The sequence below is a fragment of the Vulpes vulpes genome, unplaced genomic scaffold (assembly GCF_048418805.1).
Source record: "Vulpes vulpes isolate BD-2025 unplaced genomic scaffold, VulVul3 u000000648, whole genome shotgun sequence".
In the NCBI taxonomy this organism is placed as follows: domain Eukaryota; kingdom Metazoa; phylum Chordata; class Mammalia; order Carnivora; family Canidae; genus Vulpes; species Vulpes vulpes.
In genome coordinates, this window is record NW_027325769.1 from 705182 (window position 1) to 717451 (window position 12270).

At 38.0% G+C, this 12270-nt stretch overlaps 1 protein-coding gene across 1 annotated transcript in view; it reads right to left on the reverse strand.

Annotated features, from left to right (window-relative positions):
• Window positions 1-12270, reverse strand: part of CARM1 (coactivator associated arginine methyltransferase 1) — a 242895-nt gene that overhangs the window by 32486 nt on the left and 198139 nt on the right. The gene's annotated exons all lie outside the window — the stretch shown is intronic.

Consider the following 12270-nt stretch of genomic DNA (forward strand, 5'->3'; position numbering starts at 1 on the left):
TGTTTATTATAGGTAATTTAGAAGATACACATATGCAAGAAATAAAAACATCTATAATTGTACCACATATAAATAATACCTACTAATACTTTGATGTATACTCCTCCAGACTCTACATAAACACTCACATGTGTGTGTGCACATGGGTGTGTGAATGTGTATTGTGTGGGCATGTGTGTATATATATGTGCATGTGCTTTTGGGGGAATTATTTTTAATTAATGATTTCAGTTTATTTCCCATCATTCTACCTGGACTAAAGATGCCAAAAAGCACTGTACAATAATCTTGCACAAATTAATGATCCTGATCCTCATTAAATTATCCTGTGGTCTTCTGATTCAAGAAATAAATAATAGCATGTTCATTAACCTTTCTTTAGAAGCATATTTTATAGTTATGTACTCATTTTTCCTTGATGTCCTCTGCATTCTATTTAATAACTTTCAATTCCCTTAAAACTGGGAACTTGAAGAGATATGTGTTTATTATATTTCTAATATATTTCTTCTTAATGCCAAATATGACAAAGAAATTGCATTATTACATTTATGTCTTTCTACTGCCTGAAAAATGTATTTCCTAATAAACAACTTGAATGCACCAGCATAAAAATATACAGTATACTCATTTTCCAGTTGTGGCTTCCTGAGACTCTTAGATCTGTGCTCACTGTATTTATACACAGAGACCTTCCATTTTGTATTTTCATAACTTGACTCCTTTCTTCATCATAAATGCAGCATGCTATGCATTTGTCATGAGTCAGTTGTATTTTTTCCATTTCTTATCACCTTTTCACAGAGCTAGGGTACCTTTCACCTTGAGTCCTTCCTTCTAAGCTGTTGTTCACCAACACATGCCCCATAGGCTTATTAAATGTCTTTTCTACTTATACTTTTTAAAAAAGAAATAAAATAATTTCTGATCTAAGGAAAAACGATGAAAAAAGTGTCTGAACATGTCATGCACTGTCAACCTTTATCCACTGTTGTTAATGTTTAAGCCTAAAGACTCTTGGAATTCTGTTGTATCATTGTTCCACACATGGAAGTCCAGTTCAGGGGACTCATGGCATTCTCCCTTGTGGAGACAAAGCCCAAAGGTTAAAGCTTTTGGTGCCCTGCTCTTCTCTGCACATTCTCTTGTGTGAGGATCCACTCATTTGCACAGCTCTACTGTGGCTCCATTGTGGATAAACACCCAAACTACATCCTTAGGTTCTCACCTGAGCTCCACCATCAATAGACATATCAACCAACATGCTTTGTCACTTCATTATCAATAAGTAAAGAGCCTGCCCCAGCTTCTTGAAAACTAACGGTTCCTCTAGGCTTTCTAAAAACTTCTATATAATCTTGTATTTCCTCGGTTCTGTTTTGGTCACGAATATGATAATCCTCAGTATCCTGGGGGCATAGTTGCTTCCCACAGACAATTAGTAACTATGTTTTCTTATTTCTTCCTTCTGGATATGTCTCATTTCCACCTTTTCCTTTCTGCCTGCATCAGCTTGTCCAATCTTAATAGCTTCAAATATGGATTTTAAAAATAGCATTTACATAACAAAAAGAATAATAGTAGTGCCTGCTACATAGGCTTGCTTGAAGATAAAACAAGATAAAGCATATTAATGGCTATATAAGTGTTAAAGTTATTTTATTGCCTATTATTTTTACTAAAGAATACTATTCACTAGAAAAGGGAAATGCAGATGAGCAAAAACATGAAAATAGAGATCATTTGTACTGCTCTATCCAGATGTAGACGAAGTATATTCCTTAGCAGACATGCAAATATATCTCTGTTTATAAAAATGTGTAACAGGGGCATCTGGTGGCTCAATGGTTCAGCATCTGCCTTTGGCTCAGGTTATGCTCCTGGGGTCCTGGGACTCAGTCCTGCATCAGGCTCCCCAGAGGGAGCCTGCTTCTCCCTCTGCCTGTGTCTCTGCCTCTCTCTCTCTCTGTCTCTCATGAATAAATAAATAAAATCTTAAAAAAATAAAAATGTATAATATTTTATTTGACAGCTTGAGATAGTGGAGCTGGGAGCTCAGACCACACTACATCCTGCCTAGCTCCTGATGAGGACAAAAGGCATCAATATCTCCATCCTGACAGAGCTGTTAGAAAGTTCTGTTTTAAATATCACTCTGTAGAATTTTCTACAACACAATTTCTACTGGCTATACTGTATTTTATAAAAATACTCTGATCCATTTAATCAACACCATGCTATTGGACATTCGGGTTATATTAAATTTTTCATTATGACAATGTATTGACAAATAATGCAGTTAAATGCGGAAGCATACTTCACATTGCTTCCTTCAAATTTAAAGAGTATGCAAATTTTAAAGGTTTCTGATACACATTGCTCTATTGCCTGCCACAAAGGGACTCCACTTCCAGATTTTGAGCCCTTTCTAAATTCTGTTTGTGGAGTATGAGACTGTCCACATGTCAGTAAATAATGCTGCCTCATTAACTTGGACTAGAATGTTGGGAGGGGAGCTTTTCTAAGTTTTGTTGGAGGGACCAATATGAAAGGATATCCAAGTGAGCATGATATTACTCAATATGGAGAGTTTACAGAAAATAATCGTAGGGTACTGATCCCTCAGAAACATCAGAGATATAACAAGGCTTTGGAGAGAGGATTGTATGAGCTGTCAGAAGGGCAATTTGGGATTCACAGGAAAGAATTCTGAGCCTCATTATTTTCACTGCTAAAGAAGGAAATACCACATTTATGGAAGTGGGCAAACAGTCCTAGCTCTAAGTCACTGCATCATGTGACTTAATTTACTGTGAGTTAGATTCAAAGAACACTAGATCAGGAATCTGAAGATATGAATTCTGGTTCTCCCTTTACTACCAAAGAGTTGTGCGACCCTGGGGAAGTCACTTAAATCCTATAAATTTTGGTCTCCTTCCTTGCAAAATTAAAGTTTAAAACTGGAGAGTTGTTCTCAGGCTCTTTCAAGTTCTAACATTTTATGATTAGAAGAAAGCCAAATTTCCCCCAAAATATATTCCTGGAGTCCACGAACACAAGAGGTTCATGATCAAGTAATTTTGGAACTTCTCTATAATACATATCCCTCTTTTACAAATTCAGGATCCATTAGCATATTAATTGCTTTGAAGAGTTTTGCAGAAAAGAAAACTATTTGTCTTGGTTAAATCAAAGACATGCAAACTTATTTGGTTACTTTGCAGTTCTTTTTCTCACTGAACAGTTATTTATCTCCTGCAGATCAACCTTTGGGAAACAATGAAAGGAGTTTATTTGATAACCTTAAGTTTGATTACAATTCTTTGATGCAGATGTCTGTAAACAGGACATAAACTCCAGCAATAATTGCTAAGCCATGAGAAGAGCTAATTCTGGACATTAGACACACTCTAGTCTCTGAGTCAATGTTGTTTGCCATCCCTTCACTTTTATTTTACAGCATTCTTGGTACAGATAATACTGTGCTAGACTGTCACCTCATATACCATTCTTCCAAAACCAAAACTCAGTAGAACTATCTTTTCCAGGAAAAAATGAGCCTCAATACATGTCTCCAAGTGCTGGAAAAGACTGCTAAGCCAGAGGAAGGTGCCATCATATTCCATGTTCACTGCTGTACAGATTTTGCCTGTGTGACCTGGTCCTTTTCTAAGAATTCAGGAAAGAGGGAGTCTCTTCTCCCAGACACTATCAAGGTACAGGCAAACGCACATCATGCTGTTTGCTTCTGTTTCCTTGTAATTATACTGGATTTCAAAAACCTATCAAGAGTTCTGTTGCTTCTATTAGTTGCTAAAGCTGTGCGCACACATGCACATGAACACACATGCACACACTTTAGGTGTTGGCAGCAGAATTAATCCTTTTAGTGTCATTGTAACTTCCCAGGTAGATCAGGGTAATAATTTCACTTGGTACGCTGCGATTCTTGCCCTACTTAGGAGGTTTTTCATTGAGTTACATGTGTTGAAAATGCATTGTTCAGTATGGAAGCTGAATTAGGCTTAGAAGCCACACTACACAACAGAGTATTTAATTATATTCTGTCTCAAAGAGGTGGGAAGAGCAAGTGTTTCAGAGGTGAAAGATTTGGGTGCTAGTGTTGAATTCTCCACCTAGGAGCTGTAAGACTGTGGCCAAAACATGTAATTTCTTGGAAGTCTTTTTATTCATCTATAAAATTAGGGTAATAATGGCACCAATCCCTTTAGTGTCATTTCAAGGATCAAATTAAATGAGAAAGTACAGAGAAATATATCAATCAAAGAGAATATAGATGAAATTGAGCAAGAGTTTAAAGATAAGATGATAAGACAATAAAACTGAGCTTAAATGAGAGACTTTAGGTGCAAAGAAACAAATCAAGAAGTAAAGCAACATAATTATGGAGTAATACATAGCTAATAGGTGGGAAGAAAATATATTGAATTCAAATTATTTATAACCATTTGGCATCCATAAAGTTGAAGAGGTGCTCCTTCTGTAACTCAGAAATAACCACCGCCTAGAAATACACATTCTAGAGGAATATTTGAACACATATACAAGATAAGCTATACTAAATTTTTTATAATAATATTGGGAATTATAAGATACAAATTTACAATAAGCCAGAAATAACTATTGACAGGGAAATGAATGAATAAATAGTGGCACGTCCATTGTAGGGATACTATTCAACAGTGAGAAAGAACCAGAGGTACATATGTTAACATAAATTAATTTCACAAACAGAATTTTAGGGGGGAAAATCAGGCTGCTGAAGAATATATAGCATGATTTCTTTTATTAAAAAAAGGTCAAATGTTTTCAAAGGTAGACTGTATTGACTAGGATATACTAAATTATATTTTTAAACTTTTTAATGTTAAAACTTAAGATGTTGGTAGCTTTTGAGAGCACAAGGAAGAGATGAAATCAGGGAGAGGCAAATAGGAATTTTAGACTGGTCTGGTTCTTCCACTGGGTTTTAGGGGATATATGTGCTCATTTGGTTAGTATTCTTCATATCTTGCATTTATATTCACACCCCCTTTTGTATGCATGAAATACTTTATAATAGTAAGTTTAAAGTTATCCTATTAATAGAGAAGTTTGAGATAGCCATAATGAATGCAGAGTAATAAGGCAAACTGATTTCTGCAATTAGAAAGAAGTTAGTAGGCATGGAAGACAGATCAAAACAGCAGTAAAGGAAATTATGTCTCAGATGTATAGGAAAATAGAATGCAAAAAAAACCCACTGAAAAAATAAAAGAAATCCCCCCCCAATAAAAATCAATTCTGTTCACAGAAAGATACACAGTGGTCACAGGAATTCCATACAGTAATAGTAACATGGAAATACATCCTGTTCAAGATCTTGGGTTAAAGAAGAATGTGGGCAGCCCAGGTGGCTCAGGGGCTTAGCGCTGCCTTTGGCTCAAGGAGTGATCCTGGAGACCCAGGATGGAGTCCCACGTTGGGCTCCCTGCATGGAGCCTGCTTCTGTCTCTGCCTCTCTCTCTCTCTCTCTCTCTGTGTGTCTCATGGATAAATAAATAAAATCTAAAAAAAATTTTAAAAAAATAAAGAGAAAAGAATGAATTCCTTGAGCACTCAGGAAGAAAAACAGATCACCTTAAATGTGAAAGAGAATCAGGCTGGCATTAGAGTCCTTTTGAGTCATATGCATGTTAAGAAATTTCTACAAAATCTAGAAGAAAAAAATTATGACCAAAAGAAGACTGAATCCAGAGAAAGCGCTATTCACATTTCCAACATGAAAGAACTCAGGGCATATATATCTAAAATATATAAAGAACTTACACAACTCAACACCAAAAAATCAAATAATCCAATTAAAACTAAGGCATGGGCAGAAGACTTGAACATACATTTCTCCAAAGAAGACATCCAGATGGCCAACAGACATGTGAAGAGATGCTCAACATCACTCATCATCAGAGAAATATTAATCAAAACCACAATGATATATCATTTTATACCTGTCAGAATAGCTAAAATCAACAACACAAGAAACAACAAGTGTTGGTGAGGATGTAGAGAAAAAGAAATCCCCATGCAGTGGTAGTGGGAATGTAAACTGGTACAGTCACTGTGAAAAACAGTATGGAGGCTCCTCAAAAAATTAAAAATAGATCTACCCTATAATCCAGGGATCATGCTACTGGGTATTTACCCAAATATGAAAACACTAATTCAAAAAGAGATATACACCCCTACATTTACTGCAGCATTACTTACAATAGCCAAAACATGGAAGCAACCCAAGTGTCCATCAAAAGATGAAGAGATGGTGTGTGTGTGTGTGTGTGTGTGTGTGTGTATTTATCTATCTATCTTCCATCTATAATGGAAGAGAGAGAGAGAGAGAGAGAGAGAGAGAGAGAGAGAGAAAGAAAGAAAGAAAGAAAGAAAGAAAGAAAGAAAGAAAGAAAGAAAATGGAATCTTACCCAGCCATAAAAAGAATTAAATCTGACATATGCAACAATATGGACAGATTTAGAGGATATAAATATCAAGTGAAATAAGTCAATCAGTCAAAGACAAATACCAAATGATTTTACTCATATGTAAATTTAAGAAAAAATACAAATGAACAAAGAAAAAAGAGACAAACCAAAAAAAAGACTCTTAACTATACAGAATAAACTGATGGGTTTTTTTTTTAGAGGGGAGGCAAGTGGTGGGATGGATGAAATAGATGATAGGGGTGAAGAGTACACTTATCATGATGAGCACTGACTAATATACAGAATTGTTGAATCATTATATTATACACCTAAAACTAATATAACACTGTACATTATACTGGAATTTTTTCAAAGTTAATCTACATCAACATACATTATGCAAAATTTAACATAGAGGAGTAAAGAGAAAGATCCCCTGAACTTTGAAAGTTAAAAAAAACACCTCAAATGAACAAGAATCATACCAATACCAGAATTCTTATCAGCAACATAAGACATTAGCAGATAATGAAGCAAGTTCTGAGGGAAAGTGACTTGCTGAGCGTAAAATTTTAAAAGTGTGATGGAACAGAAAACATCTTCAGAAACAAAAAGCCTCAAAAGTTTTTAAATTATCACAAATGAAAAAATGCAAGGGATCAGTCAAGAGGAAGAAATATTAGAGAAAGGATAATAGAGATAAAAGAAACAATATACATTAAAGGAGAGAATCTGAACAGAAATAAGTCTGTATTTTATACACAGAACATTCTTCTCACAGTAGCAAGTGTTCAGTGATACAGGATTACATTTCCTTTTCTTTGGGCCCAACGAAACTACTTGGTTCCACAGTGAAAGACATATATGTGGTCATTATACTTAATATGCTTTTCCAGAGGGTTGAAATTTTCAGAAGCAACCTACAAACATTAAAGACTCAGTGAAATAGTCTCAATTTTGAGAATCTAGAAATTATCTACTAAAGAAAGTTGGGAGTTGTACCAGAAGAGATTTCCTCTTCATTATACTGGGAGTCAACACTGTCTCCAAAGTAGATAATTTAGGAAAGAGAGGAATGGGTATTATGACATAAAGTTATCATGGTAATCAGCTAAAGAACTAACCCCCCCCCCCCCCCAAAAAAAACCAACAAAACAAAACCCCAGATATATTGAGTAATGTGAGCAGGCATGGGGGGTGGATGGAGATGGTTATTTTTTAAAAAAACCCTTGATCAAATCTACAGTTTGATTCCCCTTTCTCCTGTACAGGTATTATTTTAATTTAAATGTAAGAAAGAAGTCAGTAAGCAGTCGTGCAAACAGCAGGACGCCTAATTAATCTTTCTTTTATTCTCTTCTCTCAGACCCCATTCCTTAATGGGCAATTCTGAACATCTGTCGGAACGTTTGAAAAAGCAATACAAACCCCATCAGTAAAAAAATTCAATGACTTTCATTTACTTAAACAGAATATTTAAGCTAAAGTTCTTTGCTAACTACCAGTTCTGACTCCATCATTTCATGAATCAGAAACCTGAGTCCTAGGGAGGTCCATGTCCAATCCAAGGACATGTCACAAGGGATCAACGGACTTGGAAGGAAGCAATTATATTTAACAGTGTGTTTAAACCAGGGTAGTTGACAACTCTTATCAGAGACAGTGGCATTATGGTTTGGCTCCTCTCTAAGAAGCATTTGCAGAGGAAGTAGCTGTGGTTGCTTCCCTCTCCCTTCTTCCTTTCTCTGTCTTAGTGCACACCTGCCTTCTGCCTTTAATCAAGGTGAATGCTGAGCACTGCAGAAGACCCCTCCTGGGCCACTGGTGCCTAATTATCAGCGTGCAGAACCCAGGGCCCTCTGAAATCTGCTGCCAAGAAAGAGTAAATGGGCCTCGGGAGGAACCAGCCAGAGATGCGAGCGCAAAAAACCTTGGCGAAGGAGAAGTGGTTGGCAAAAAAAATTTAGGACAACATAGAGTAAGAAAGATGGAATGACCACTAAGGGCGAACAATGCAGAAGGAAAGTGAGACAGAAGGGCAAAGAAAGGGATTTTTTTTCCTCTGTTTCTCTTTCAGATGACTTAAGGGCAGTCTGAGGAGTCCAGGAGCCTCCCCATACTGAGCGAGTATGCATACACCCCTCTGTAACTGCAGAATCTCTAAAGGTGACAGGAGTCATATGAAGTTTTTAGGAGGGAAATATTGCAAATCCTGTAGTTTGGACGCCAGTTTACAAAACAAAGTGCCACACTGGCAACTTTAATGCACTTAGTTATTTCCCCTCTGATATCTTCCAGAATGCTCAATAACTGTCATGGAGGCAGACCAGCTATCTGGGCTTGGAAAGGATGCCTTGACCAAATTATAAAGTAAGCACTAAAAATATATATAATGTCTATAGAAGCAGTTCAGAGTTATCTGCGTAGGTGTGGCAGGGGGCGGGGGGTGGTTTACACCTTTGTACTTCCTATTAGACAGCTTATTTACTCTCTCCTGGAAGGTCAGTTTTCCCTTGTAGGCTGTAAATCTCTGACAGCAGGTGCCATGTCTACTTTGCTCATCTCGAGACGATCTGGTGCACAGAAGGCACCCAGGAAGTATTTGTGAATCACTTCGCCCAAGGAGATAGGCAGCCTTGGCTTCCATTTTTCATCTTAGTTTGGGAAGTGGTCACCAACACGCTAGGACAGCTCGAAAAGAAGAGATGATTCTTTGCCCTTCCTAATCTCTGGCAGCAGGGAGATGGAGGGTACGTGGGTAAAAGGAATTTCAGTGATTTTTTAAAAAAGATTTTATTTATTTATTCATGAGAGACACAGAGAGAGACAGAGAGAGGGAGAGGGAGAAGCAGGCTCCCTGCAAGGAGCCCAATGCAGGACTCGATCGATCCAGGGACCCGGGATCACGACCTGAGCCGAAGGCAGAAGCTCAACCACTGAGCCACCCAGGCGCCCCAAATTTCAGTGATATTCTTTATGTCTCTTTAAATGCTGGCATCTCTGGCAACAGGAGAGGGTAATTTAGGTATGTTAGGAAATTTTTTTTGCAAATTATGAGAGTTTAAAATGGGTGAAAAGGTTATAAGAGTGCCCTGTCCAGCAGGGCATAACCCTTCCTTGCTGGTAATATTTGCCTTTCAGTGCCTTAGAGTTATTTTACAGCTCTGTAAGTAAAACTGATGATAATGCCGGCAATTCCTTTATCCTTAGAAACAGAAAGGAACTGTGTCTGGTGGAATGTAGTTGATCACTGCCCTGTGGACAGATGGGTCTTGTGTCTGTTGGCAAATCCTTTTCAGCATTCCTCACTGCACGTGGTTCCCTGAATTCCCCTTTGGACAGGCTTAACATCTTAGTAGCTTACCCATTCAAAAGCTAAGTAAAATATTGAACACATACTTATTTAATATTTGAAGGAAAGTCATACAAACTTAAAAAAAAATAATCTTGGGACATCTGGGTGGCTCAGCTGGTTGAATGTCTAACTCTTGATTTCAGCTCAGATCATGACCTCAGGGTTGTGGGATTGAGCCCCGAGTCAGGCCCCACTCAGCAGGGAATTTGCTTGAGATTCTTTCTCTCCTTCTGCCCCTTCCCTCCCCATGCTCATGCTCTCTCTCTAAATATGTGAATGTTTAAAAAATAAACGAAAATTTAAAAAATGATCTTATTTTAACTACCATTTTTCACTTTAGTTGTGGGACATTATTTATTTATCCCCTCTTCCTCCTCTCCTGTGTGTGATGTCATATAAGGCAGTAGTTAAGAGACAACAGACCTGAGTTCAAGTCTCTACTTAATTGACTTTCTAGGAATCTCGGTCAAATTATTTAATGTAGTGTAGGGATAATATTAGCACTGACATCACAGGTTACTCTGTGACTTAACAATTAATGCCGATAAAGTGGTTATGCATTGCTTGGCAAAGAGCAAGTGCACAACAGATTCTAGCTATTATTCCTTCCGTTTTATGCTGGGTGAGCCGGACTATTTATCAGTGATCAGTTTCCAGTTGAACTGGGAGTGTGGGTGGAGACAGTTAATCAGGTCACCAGCTGTAATTCTCCTCGACTAGAGGTTTCACTGTCTACTCTTCCTTGAGAAAGACCCAGATAAGTTACATTTTGTGTGGCAACTGCTGGTTGCCTCTCCGGCATCCATTTTTGCTTTTTATCTAATAGGATGCCTATATTACAGAGGCAACAACATACTACGGTCCTCTATTTGCCAGCCTCTCTGGCAGCCAAGTGTGGCTAACTGACTAAGATCTGGCCTGGGAGATGTAAACATGAGCTGTGGAGATGTACTGCTGAGGTTTCCCTAAAAGGGGGGGGGGGGGGGACAAAAAACAAGGGAAAGACTTTTTTGATTCCTTCCTTTATTCACCTTATTACTTAGACAAGGATTTGTTGGCTGAAGCTCTCTCTAACTTCCAGCATGGTGGCACTGAAGTGACCTTCAGGTTACAAGCCATATCCCAGGCTAGTGTAACAAAAGGTGCAAGGAGCACAGGGCAATACAAATCTACCAATCCTGTGGAGTTGTGACCTTGCCTTAGGCTCCTTCCATCAGACTTCTTGTATGCAGGATATACATATATATAAAAAAAAAAAACCTCTTGTAAGTTGGTGTTAATTTGTGTTTTCTGTTACATGCAGATGAACCAACAGATAAAAGACTGGATGTCTTGTCCAGTCTTGTTTAGACCAAGGGGCCTGTTGACCATGACAGTCATAATACAACCCCATGGTTTAAGGACTCAGATCAATTTCTATCCTTTTGTGACCTTCAGTTGGGTTACTTGTGGGCTCCAAGGGAGCACACAGTAGTGGAGGGCTGATAGGGAAGAGTGAAGGTGCTCCTCCTCTATCTGTATCTCCTCTTACACAAATGAATCAGTTTCTCCACTGAGGGAATTTTTTTTTGCCATCTGTAAGCAGTCTTCCGGGTATAGAGTTCTGTGGCCTCTAGCATAATTATGGGATTTAGAGGAATGCTAAATATTAGTATATTAACAAAAGCTAACTTTTCATTTGCTTCTTCTGGGCAGACACAGCAACAGCACATAGTTATGTGACTATATAACTATAGTTTTAGGGAATATGTGATTATATATTTAAATAATTATATTTTAGTGGCTTTGCCTTTTGGTAAAAATCAATGATTATAATAGATCTTTACCTCCCACAAAGTGTGTTTTATTTATTATCACACGTCTCTTCCACAGCTGTGAGAGGCATTATTTCTACTTCATAGATAAAAAAACCAAAATTCAAAGTGATTTAAGCCTATTAAGAATACTCTTTAAGATTTATTTATTTACTTGAGAGAGAGAGAAGGAGAGACAGCATGTGCAAGGGAGCAAGTGGGGGAGAGGGGCAGAGAGAGAGGAATAGAAAGAATCTCAAGCAGACTCCACACTGAGTCGGAGCCTGATGCAGGGCTCCATCCCACAACCCCAAGATCACAACCTGATCTGAAACCAGGAGTTGGATGCTCAACTGACTGAGTCACCTAGGTACCCTGAGAACTCTTTTTTTTAATAGCAACTAGTCATGAAAGAAACTCTTGACTTAAAGTTTTTATTTATTCATGAAAGAGAGAGAGAGAGAGAGGTAGAGACACAAGCAGAGAGAGAAGCAGGCTCCATGCAGGGAGCCTGATGTGGGACTCGATCCCAGGACTCACGCCCTGGGCCGAAGGCAGGCACTTAACCGCTAAGTCATCCAGGCATCCCTTGACTTAAGTTTTTAATAGCAAAAGTGATTTTAAAATTTGCATGAAATGGGATCC